Source organism: Octodon degus, unplaced genomic scaffold (assembly GCF_000260255.1).
Source record: "Octodon degus isolate 3935 unplaced genomic scaffold, OctDeg1.0 scaffold00127, whole genome shotgun sequence".
In the NCBI taxonomy this organism is placed as follows: Eukaryota; Metazoa; Chordata; class Mammalia; order Rodentia; family Octodontidae; genus Octodon; species Octodon degus.
This window is the reverse complement of record NW_004524703.1, coordinates 3,338,187-3,350,246: the sequence shown is the minus strand read 5'-3', so window position 1 is coordinate 3,350,246 and position 12,060 is coordinate 3,338,187. Positions and strand designations below refer to the sequence as shown.

The following is a 12,060-nucleotide window of genomic DNA, read 5'->3' as shown; positions in this document are numbered from 1 at the left end:
AAGAAAGAAAGAAAGAAAGAAAGAAAGAAAGAAAGAAAGAAAAAGAAATTATACACTTAAAAAAAAAGAACAAGGATGAACTGTAAATGTTCACTTTTAAAAATGTATCTCTTTTTTATCTTGCAATGATAGGAAACCCCATGTGTAGTTATAACTGTTCAGGGTGGAGAGCTCCCCTGTGTGGTCTGATGGAGTGAGGCTCTCCTTGCATCTGCCCCTTTCAGCCTGGGGCTCTGCGTTCCCAGAACTCCACTCACACTCCCACAAATACAGCAGATATGGTGAGTCGCAGTGTCCCATGCTGTGTGTGCGCTCTGTCGGGGATGAGCCGCTCCTCATCTATCGTGAGGTCTGCAGGGCACTCAGGGGAGCCTGACAGGCATCAGGAGCTCTCAATACATGGTGACTCTCACAGTCGTCACGCCACTCCATCTGGTGGAGGTAGCAATGAATTTCAGGAGCTTCTTCTAGGAGAGCCATACCTGGGGTTTGTGAGACACATCTGGAAACCTAGCCATGAAATGGCGGTGGGCCTCAGGAAGGACAGGTTTGCAGGACACCAGCAGTTGTCCTTAACTATGATCTTGTTAATTTTTTGTCTTTTGGAAACATGTCTCCCTATGCAGTTGAGGCTGGCCTTGAACTAACTTTGTAGCCCAGGCTGGCCTCAAACTCACAGCAGTCCTAATGAGTCAGCCTTCTGAGTGCTGGGATTACAGGCACGCACCACCACACCAGGCTTGATCTTTAAATATTTTGCTCACATACGTGCTGAGAGAATTTTGAAAAATTGTGTTTTTAAGTTGACATCTAGAATATTCATTTTAGACTTAAATAATTGCAAACTATATTGGTTTAGCTATGTTAAACTGAGTTTGAAAATACTGATAAATATTTAAATATTTCTGTAAATACATTCATTATATTTATATGATATACAAATCCAATAAAGGAAATAATAAGATAAGTTTATTTTATTTACATGCAATGGAATGTAAAATTATATAGTCAACAAAGTCAAAATAACATAGAAATTTGATATCTTCCAACATCTATAAATATGTAGATGTGCTTTTTAAAATATTAGAGATCAAATGACTTCAAAATAATTTTTTATGGATTCAATTATTTTTATGTTTGGGTATCACAACATAATAACTTATTAGTATAATATATGAGACAGTATAATTAGATTGTTTCATAATTACTAAAAGAAAAACACACATTTCTATTAGAAATGTCTTTTCTAACGAGATGGGCAGAGCTTCTTTTATTAGTTCATATTTCCTTGTGTGAATATCTTGTTGCTTCTATGGAACGAGGTTTGCTATCAGTTTAATTCCTTTTTTCCACATCTCATATGGAAAATACAGGTATAACAGAAACATAGGTATAAATAGATGGTAATAAGATTCGTAAAACTCTTCTGGTTAAAATATCAAATCTGCTGAGCTATCAAATTTTAATTTCAATGATTTAATGATGCGTTCATCAACTAATGACATATTGATGCACTGTACCTTTACTGTAATTTTCCCTTTTTTAAAAAAATGCATTTGGTTGTTACAGGGTCTCACTACACAGCTTGGACTCATAGTGATCCTCCTGTTTTTCAGCCTTTCCAGCGCTGGGATTACAGGCATGAGACACTATGGCCTGGCCTCTGTGGCCGGCTCAGCCCGCCAGGGGGCAGGGCTGGTGCAGCATGTAGTGTGGGGGATCGAGCCACAGTCCCCATGCACACCTAAGCAGGCACTTCATCCTCTGAGCTATCTCACAGGCCCCTTTTACTGTAATTTTCTTGTAAATGAGTATTAGAAGTCAATAGACTTGCAAAAAAAATGTTTTTCTAGTGTTTAACCATTTACTTTCTTAGTCTCTGGTACAACTTTATGCTAAATAAAATTTATTTTCTCTTATCCAGCAAGTAATAAGTAGAGCTGTTATTCTTTCGCTAAGAGACTTTTATTGAACCCTCTTTACACTGAAGGGTTGGGGAAATCTCTTTAAAATGGAAGTTTCAAATTTCTCTAGCTGGGATTATGGAGAATATTGACTATATAACCTAATTTTAAAAATTCAATCCCTACTATCAAATCAATCAGTAAAACAAAAGTAATTTTTGTCAGCATAAAGTTCTTCCATTTTTTGAGTTTAAATAAATATTATTGATATACACTCCTATGATGACACTTACTTCTGAATTCTGATTTTAAACTAGAGAGATCCATACATCTCTGTTGCCATGAGAGAATACAGCAGTCTGGTCTTCTAGATTTCTTACCAGTGCTCTTTTTGCTTGGTCCTCAGAGACTCTTCCAGAATAGGAATAGAGTCTTTGACAAAAACCTGGTAAGGATGTGCAAATGGAAGCAGGCCAGCTGCACAGTCCCAGCCGGCGCTCCACGGTGTCGACAGCTCAAGCCCAGATCCTTCCTGCCTAGCCCAGCTTCACCCTCCACAGAAATCTGAGCCTGGGAGCCTGGGGGCCTGACCAAGGTGATACTGCATAACCAAAGAAAGAGACTGAAGCTCTGTGACACCATGGCTTGGGTCTGTCTCTTCAGTTCCTGGAGATTTTATGCCCCTACTAAGGTGCCACAGTGAAGCTCAAGGTTGATTGTGAACGTGTGGCTTTTGCCGAGTGTAGGGAGGACAGCCGTGGAAGCAGGGGAAGTGACACAAGCGACTGTCACGTTTCCACAGCTGGTGCTTGTCAGGCATGTACTTTTACAACAATTACATGGCAATTGAAAAACTGGAAAATGATGTTCAAGTCATCCAGGGGTGATATTGGGGGCCCCCATAATTATCCCTGCTCAGATGGGCCCTCCAGCCCTCTCAGCAGCCCTCTTCATCTTTTCTGTTACTAGCAGAATCCCACGGTCCTCTCTGCTCAGAGCCACAGTGATCTTGTCACATCGCCTTGGGTGGTGACTCACCGTGGCAAATGAAATCCAAGCTGAGTCACTGGGAAAGCAGGGCTGCTCGCACAGCAATTGCTTCCCTGATAAAATAGGACCCGGCTTCCCCGTCCTCCTCCCTGATGAAGCAGGACCACCACAGCCAGTACCCGGCTGAGCCATCTCCCCATCCCCCATCATTTTTCTAATGTAAATGTGTAAGATAAATGTTTCCGGTGCCAACCAGAACATTGCAAGGTTTTTACAGGCATCACAGCTTCCCAATTTCAGTTTGTGGAAATAGTAGATGGGCAGTAAATATTTCTCCAAAATTGACTGTAAGGAGAAAAAAGCTCAATTCTATTTGGTTTTAAAACTTATTGATAAGGAATTGTAACAAACACTTTAGAGTAACTTTGGAAAAACTATAAATTCAATTCTATTCATAAGCTAGTTATAAATTACAGTACCTGGGACATTAACAACAAAATATAATATAATTTATTATTTGAGTAACTAAGGAAACATCATCCAAACTGAGAGTGATGATTTGTGACTTGGAACTGGATACATTTAGGGAAATTTATTAGCGAATATCATCCGGCTCCACCCTCACTGTGGATTGCCTGAAAATGTGAGAAGCAGCATAATAATTATTCTCTTAGGAAATGGCTTAAATCCTGGGGGAAATCTGAAAAATGGCATTAAACAAACACTACTAGATATTCGACGATGATGAGAATTTTCCTAAAGACCTTAGCATGTGTTACGTCACACATGGTTATCTTTGAAATAACCATGAAGAGGGATAATATTTTTTCCACTTTGTACACAAGGAAACAATGAGCTAGGGAAGTTTATTAACTTGTTAAGGGATTCACACATGGTATGTGGTGGCTCAGGATTAAAACCAAAGCCACAGTACTAACGAGGTCCAGACAAATTCTCTCTTCTTACCGGACATCACAACTGCATGAGGTACAACATACAGACAATAACCTGAAGGCTCCCAGAACACACAAAGGTGGGCCAAGCCCAGAAGAAAGCCAGCACTTGGAAGGCGAGTGTGTCCTGGGAGTTTCCTTGGGCTATGGCTTTTAGTCTGTTGAAAAGCTTCAGGTAGCAATGCACAGGACAGCTAAAACTCAGACATAAACTCTCCTTTTTTCTGACTTGAGAAACTGAAGGATGGAGTTCAGGACACTCACATCTGCTAGAAAGTGAGGAGGAAAATCTGGAAAGTGAAGAACAGAGAGGGAAAGTTAGGTACAAACTTCCAGTCTCTTAACTAAGGACAAAAAAATGGAATTTAGAGATGGGCTACTGCTTGATTTACAGGTGAGCCCAGCCAAGTCAGCTGCCTACTAAAACAGCAACACAACTTATGGAAGATACAACAGAATCTCAGACCTCTACAAAATAACACTCAGGATACAATTCAAAATACTCCTTATGTGAAGATTCAAGGAAATGTGTCCCACACTCAAGAGAAAAATACCTGATTCAAATTTGAGTTGCATGTCTTTTTAAGTATGTGACCTTGCCACATGACCTGCCTATGTAAGATAAAGACATAGTAAACTAGTGAAGCACATAATATTTTCTAAGTGTCTGAGGGTTTTACAGTCCTCTGATTCCCCTTCTTCTGTGGTTTATTTAAATACTAGTTTAGTGGGTTCAGGTCAGTTGTTTGGTGGGGAACATTGACTCTGTTCCTCTATAAGTTTCAATACAGTTGAATATCAATCAAGGGCTTCCAAGACAGTCTGCTCAATACCAACTCTTCTCATTACTCCAGCATTCATCTGTTTGTGTTCCATTTAAATGTCCAATGGAAAATTTACTGAAGACATTGCTGTTGACAAAACAGATGACAGGGTGACTGTGATTTCCCACTGACACTGAGGCAGGCTACTCATTGCTGTCTTTTGTAGGCTAGCCAACATGCAGTACAAAACTGTTGGTGTAAAAAACAGTACTGATTGGTGACTTACAAATATTTGGATTTGTTTTCCAGATTTTTTTTGTTGCTCTATTAGAATATCTTAAAGGTTGTTTTTTAATTATAAAGATTTAATTGCTTCCGTTGGATAAAGAGCTTAAAGTTTTTATAGGAGCTGTCCTGCAGAGTTGAGGGGCAGATAACAATATGGATTTTTATCACCATGGTTGGAAGTCCCAGACAGGACACTTGGCCAGCAGTGGCTGATTTAGTCTCATAATGGGACTCTGCCTAGTAGAATGGAGCAGAATCTGTTCATTCAAGAAACAACCTTAAGAAGACAAAGGAGGAAGCTTTTGTTCCCCAAACAAAGACAATCATAGAGAACTCAGGTGTACTTGAAAGCCATCGTAGGGGGAAGGAGGCACAGGAGACAATGAGCAGGAAGGCGATCCTACACTGGAACGGGGCTTTCTTGGCTCAGGGGCTGTGTTTTCCTTTTTCTTTTGCCAAATGTCCTTCAGATAGCAATCAGCTTTCTTCTTCTAAGCCAGTGCCTATAATCTCTTAAGTAAACATAGTATTTCTCCACAAGTTAAACATTATTTCACTCTTAAAAAACAAGATCAGTAAGTTCTTGGGACATACTCTGATGTTATCTTGAAAAACAGTGGGTATCTTCGGTTCTGAAAAACTAAAAGAAGACGAGTGATTAGGGGAATCTGGGATCAATGTTTACTGAGATTTTTTTTTTTTTTCTATAGCAGTTAGTGTCTCAGTCATTCCAAAGCTGTTTTCTTAAGATTATATAACAACAAGTAAGAGAAAACAAAGAATACCTCTACAGGTGGCAATATGCAAAGTACAAGGATGTAGCTGCATAAATCCCCCTCTTTTTCCCAGAGATAATAACTGTCAGTCCAGGGTGTAAGATACCGATAGCAATGTGGAGGCTCCCAGAACACACAGAGGCGGGCCAACCCAGGAGGAAAGCCAGCAGCCGGAAAGAGATGGGGTCCTGGTAGCTTCCTCAGGCTCGTGGCTTTAAATCTGTTGAAAACTTCAGGTCATGTGCAAGACACCTAAAATTCAGTCATAAACCCTCCTTTCTGACTTGAGAAACCTAAGGCTAGAGCTCAGGACAGTCTTGCCTGCCAGAAAGTGAGCAGGAAATTTAGACCTTCTAACATTTGTTATAGCAAAAGATATACACTGTGGTCACAACCCCTTCTTGTTTTGAACACATTTACCCCATAGCTCTTGCTGCTTTCTGAAGCAGCACTAGATATTCTCTTTCAGGGGTGTTTTTAGTTGCATGGTCATGGCTGCCTTAATATCCCAAGATGATCCAAAATGTTTACCTGTGGTGGCTTTTTGTGTGTGTGTGCATGTGTGTATGTGTGTTGGGGGCTCATTTTGACTTTGAGAAAGGGTCCGAAGACATACAGTACCACAATTTGTGTAGAAGGTAGATTAGGACACACCACAATTTTTTTTTAACAGAAATTTTGCCATGAACATTTTGCATTACTAACATCAAAGCAGCCATAAAAAGACACTCAAAAGAGAACTTCCAGACCTGCTTCAGAAAGGTGCAAGGATAGGACAAGTGTATACGAAGTGAGAAGGAACATTTTGTGGATTATTAATGCCAAAGACACTTTTACTGTAATAAATTAAACAATTTACATTTATATGCAAATTATTTATATGATACATTGACCATATTTTTTTAACCATAGAGCTAACCTAAACTAGGCTGTATAAGACACAATGGCATTACGTGATAAGCATGCTTGTTACCCATATTTCATCCATAGGATAACTGACTTAAATAACTTAACTTACTTAGTAGATATCAAATATCTAATTAACTGGTTCAGAAACTCATTTATGTAGTAAGCAGAGGAGACAAACTCCAATATAGGACTTTCAATACTAAAACCCATGTTTAACTATTAATTTATTCATTCAATAACTATTTATTGAATTCCCAATGTATATAGACAGAATAATGCAGACATTACTGCTTAACTCTGGAGACAGACTTTCTGGACTAAAATTCTGGTTCTTTCAATTATAAGCCATGTGACCTTGTGAAAATTATCTCTCTGTGTTTCAGTTTTTCTCATATGCAGGATTAAGAAACATCACTACTTAATTGAATTGTGATAATAACTCAGTCAATACACGTAAAATACTTTGGGCAATGCCTCATAGCATCAATGTTAGTAATTTCTATATTATGAGCCATGATCAGGAGACCTCTTAGGTGTAGGTGAGGGTGGGAGAGGGAAGTTCTACAGAGAAGCTGGATAGCTATATCAGTCAGGGTTTTTTACTAGAAGAACAGATATAATACAAGGAACAGATATAACACAAGATGTGCAAATGTATAAGAAATTACAAGATTGGCTTACAACAGTCAGCCACAGAGTCAGATGAGGAAGCGTGCAGAGGGCGTCTCCACACTGGAGACTGAAGGGTTCAGGCCAAGGTCTGGAGCTCACTGCAGTGTTCTGTGCAAATCCGTACCAGGAGGCCAATGGGTCTGTGACAGAAGGCTGTATCAGGACCCGGATGGGTCTGCAATGAAAGGCTGATGAGTCTACACCAGAAGGCTGAATGACCCAAAGCAGAGGCTGAAGAGTCTGTGCTAGAAGCCAGGAGACGACTTCCAAGCTGACTGAGAACACCAGAGCTCCTCCAAGGAAATGAAACGCTCTATTCTGCCTTAGTTCCCTTTCATACCCTTTAAGAAATGACTCACTCTAGGGTGAGGCCTCCATGACCTAGTGAGGGGCCTCCATGCCCTAGGGTATGGGATTGCTGAATCCATTTAGTTAAGTTTTAACATCTCAAGTTGACACAATGTACTGTCTTTTTTTGTTTTGTTTTTGTTTTGTGGAACCGGGGATTGAACTCAGATCCTTGCGTTTGCCAGTCAAGCGCTTATCCTACTGAGCCATCTCCCTGGCCTCTATACAATGTATTAACCACAGCACTAGCAGAGGTCCTTGGGAGCAGTGGCACTGTACAAAGTTCTGATTCTTGGGAAGAAAGAAATCATATAAAGATCTGAAAAATGAATGCTTTAGGAAGAGGGAGCAGCAACAACAGTTCTTGATGTCAGGAAAGCTGACATATTTGGCAGCCAAAAGGCCAGCATTGCTGCCATAGAGTAAGAAAGGAGTTAAGCTCAAAGAATATCAGGGCCAGACCTCCTGAGTATGGGCAAAAGGTCTGGATTTTTAATTTTTTTAAAGACAAGTTCTTTTCATAACTCAGGCTAGCCCTGAACTCTTTCTTGGCCACCTTCTGCCTCAGCTATTCAAAAGTGCTGGAATTACAAGTGTGTGCCACATGCAGTGAGTCTGGATTTTTAAAGCATAATTGAAGAGTTGAGTGCAGAAAAGTGACACAAGCTAAATTTTGAATCTGGCTGATATATGTCCAATGGGGCCAGCAAGAGTCAGAAGATTACTAAGGACACACTGGCCAGACAAAGGAGGAAGGTGGTACAGGTGGATGTATGATGTTCAAGACATGTCCCAAAGGTTGATCTCCAGGACTCGCCAAGGGATTGACTTTGTAGTATAAGAGAGAAGTAAAGGATGATTCCCAAGACTTTGGCCTGAGCAAGTAGACAGAGAAGGTTATATAACCAAGATGGGGAATGTATCAGCCAGAATCCAGTCGGAAGAAACAAACATATCAGTTATTTTAGCATAACTTAATATAAAGACCTTGCTATTAAGGACAAATACAAGTCAAAATGAATGTTAAGGTTTCATTGAGGTAGCAAGTATTGGAATTCTTAATACTTAGAAACCTGGGAAAGGGACCCCATAGAACTGAGAGACGAGGAGGGCCACGGCTCAGCAAGCCGGATCATCTCTGCAAGTGTGCACGGTCAGGACCTAGGCTTCAGAGAAAAGAGTGCCAGTTGGAAGCCAACATTTTGGCCCTAGCCTTCTAAGGTCAATTAAGACTCAGGACATATGAGAATTTGTACTGTAACATCATGTAACTTGGTAGTGTCCCAAATTTTCTGATCAAGGAGATTATGGGACCAAAGAGGAAAGTGATTGATGATGTAGAGTGTGCCTAAGGAGAGTCACTTGGAGAGAAAACATTCTCTCAGGCTTTCACAGAGAGCACATTGGCCAAGCAATGGCCGTGACTCATCCACATGGCTGACACTAACAAAGGTTCTACAATCTGAGTTATAGGATCTCAGGATAAATCCTGAGGGGATTTCACAGACCTTATCAGACCCAAGAGCTACAACTCTTGTTGCATAGGTCCTGCTTTACCTTGGTCTTAACCATCCAGCAGAAAAGTATAAAAAAGGAATATAAGAAGTAAAACCATGCTGTTATATTGAGCTGTGGGGGACTCAGGTCATCAATTTGTGACATTGCCAGTTAAGCAGAAGACCCAATACTATTATGGGCTACTGGACTCTTTTGGAATATTTTGCTGATTTTACACACCTGTAATATTCAAATAACAGAACTTAACAAAAAAAGGGTATACAGAGCAATGTCCATTTTGTATCTGTGTATTCAAAGTGGTTGGGATAGACATAAAGTTACATTCTCTTAATGAATAGAATGATTTGTTCTAATGGTGTTTGTAAATAGGATCTCAGGTCCTCATCTTGTACAGCAATTAACCACTAAGAAGAATGTATGCAGTGTGTTAATTATTGAAACTGTCCTACCGATTTGATTTGCAACTGTCTCATTGCTATTTGTTTATCAATAAAATTATGGAAAAAAATTTAAAAATAAATAAATTATTTTTGCTACAAAAAGAAAGAGTACCAGTTGGGAAGCTTTTTTATGGTATCATTAATCATACTCACAACCTTGGGATTGCCAGGCAGGTGCTGTGTTGCTGAGCTCCATCTCCCACTGCCCCCAAGAGCACTTATTTTAGGATGTAATCATGTGCTTTTTTGTAGAACTGATATTGATCTGGTCCCTCCTGGTTTTATTATATAAAAGATTACAGTCCCCTGAGAAAGAACTCATATACATGAAAAGGGAGTTGGCAAAGAGCTATAGCTGAAATTAGAGTCTTGGTCACAGTAGGGGACAGAAGTTTCAGAGAACTAACGTGTTCCTTTGTTCTACCTCTTGGCTTCATTGCTGAGTTCTAGGAAGAGAGGGGTGGCAAATTAAAATTTAAGGTTTTCTCATTGAAATCTCTGAGAGATGTGTATTTTTTAACTGAGCATTGATTGCTTGTTTTTCTGCCCAGCATCCCTCACTCACTCCTTTCAATAGTGTTGTCCTCCCTTCTTTGTAGGACTGCCTCTATGCTCTCTCTTGTGAGGACTTAACGCTGTTCTTAATACCACTGTCTCATTTCCTGGACACAGCGATCAGCCCAAGAGTAAGTACTTGACCCAAACCAGATCCAATGAGGTCTTTGGTGAGATTTTATGTGTGGTTGTTTAGAGGGAGAAACAGGGTGTCTCTCTGGACTGTGGAAGCCATTTCTCATCAGTATCTCCACCCCCAAGAAGGATCAGGCAGCGCCATGGCCTGATTGACCCCATCCACTCCTCCCACCAAGTTTATATGTTATAGCTTAATTCTTGAGGCAATAGTGCTAAGTTTGAGAAGGTGATTAAGTTATGGCAATGGAGTCCTTATGAAAAGGGTGTGTCACCTCCTAAGGAGGTCCTGGGGAATTCATTTGTTCTTTCCACTGCATGCTGACTTGAAGAAGGCACCATCAGTGAAATAGAGACAGAATCTGCCAGCACACTGACCTTGGACTTCTCAGCCTCTCTAGCTGTAAATTAGTACAACTCTATTGTTTATAAATGACTCAGTTTATGGTATTTTTTAATAGCAGCTGGAACATTCTAAGACAAATAGGGCAAAAGAAACCATGGATGAAGTTGAGGGGAAAGGGACACAGGGCCTTTGGCATGCATGGTCATACCCCCTATGTTGCCCAGATGTGGCTGTCCTCAGAGTGCTTGTACTCATTGATGTGCCCAGTTGTAGACATCTTGCTAAAGGCGGTGTGGGCAAGGGTCAGAGAGGAGAAGACAAAAGAAAGGGATCCCATGTGGGAGCATAAGTGAGAGGTGCTCCATGGCCTCATGGGAGCAGGCGGGAGAGGGAGTGGGTTTTCAGTGGCAGGCTGTGTCCACGCGGTTATAATTGGGAATGCTGTTTTTACTCAGACTAACAAGATCTGAGGCAAAAAGAATGGGTTGAACAAGGCCTTACTTATTCAACTGGCAAACGCCAAAATGTTAATGCTGTTCATACTTAAAATGAAGACAGTGTGCGCTCCTTGAATAACAGAGAACCAAGCAGCTGGAGTAGACATGGGGAGGATGAAGTGAGAAATGGGCTGACTAGGGCTGTATTCTCAGAGGCTCATTTAGCTGGTCTAGGCCGAGGTTAGGGGCAGAGCCAATGCCTAGAGGGAGCAGGACAATGCAACTAAGGAGTTGCCCAAGGACAGAGCTCACACAGTAAGAGACTTACTGCAGCAGGGAGGAGGGTCAGAAGTCAGAATGGAAGCAACACGTTAGAAAGAAAGGAGTTAGACTGACTTGAGGCCTAGGAGGCACCTTACTGACTTCATCTTGGTAGTCTTTTGTGACAGCCATAATGTCGGAGCATTTAATTTTAAAGGTAAAGTGACAGGATGAAAGCCCTTTGAAAGCTGAATTGTAAGCCTAGGAGTCATGATTGAGAGTGCCGGGTGGCCACTGCCTGCGACAGGGCAGCCCACACGGGGTGATGACCACCTTCCTCTCCTTCCCCCTTCTCTGCGCTTTATCAATGCACTTTTATGCCTCTCTCCCAGTACTTAGGCAACACAGGTACATTTGGTGCATGCGCACGCACGCGCGCACACACACGCACCACACTCATGGCCTTCAGTCTTCCCGGGTCTGGAGAGCCGTGTGTGGCTGGCTTCTGTTCTGCCAGTGCCCTTGCATGACACATGGTCAGAGACTTTGAATGTCATCCCCACCCACATGGGCTACGGTCAGATGGGTTGCGGCCCCTCCCCCAGTTTTGTACATTGGAGCCCAGTGCGATGGTTTCAGGAGATGGGAACTCGGGAGCGGGTTAGGTCACAAGGACAGGGCTCTCTTATGGAAGGAGTTGATGCCCTGACAAGAGACGCCCTGCCACAATGTGAGATAAGGCAAGAAGATACCATCTAAAAGGC

At 41.3% G+C, this 12,060-nt stretch overlaps 1 pseudogene; it reads right to left on the bottom strand.

The window, feature by feature from the left end:
* LOC101591439 overlaps window positions 1-11,488 on the bottom strand; it is a 16,741-nt pseudogene extending 5,253 nt beyond the window's left edge.
* Window positions 11,489-12,060: the final 572 nt, after the last annotated feature.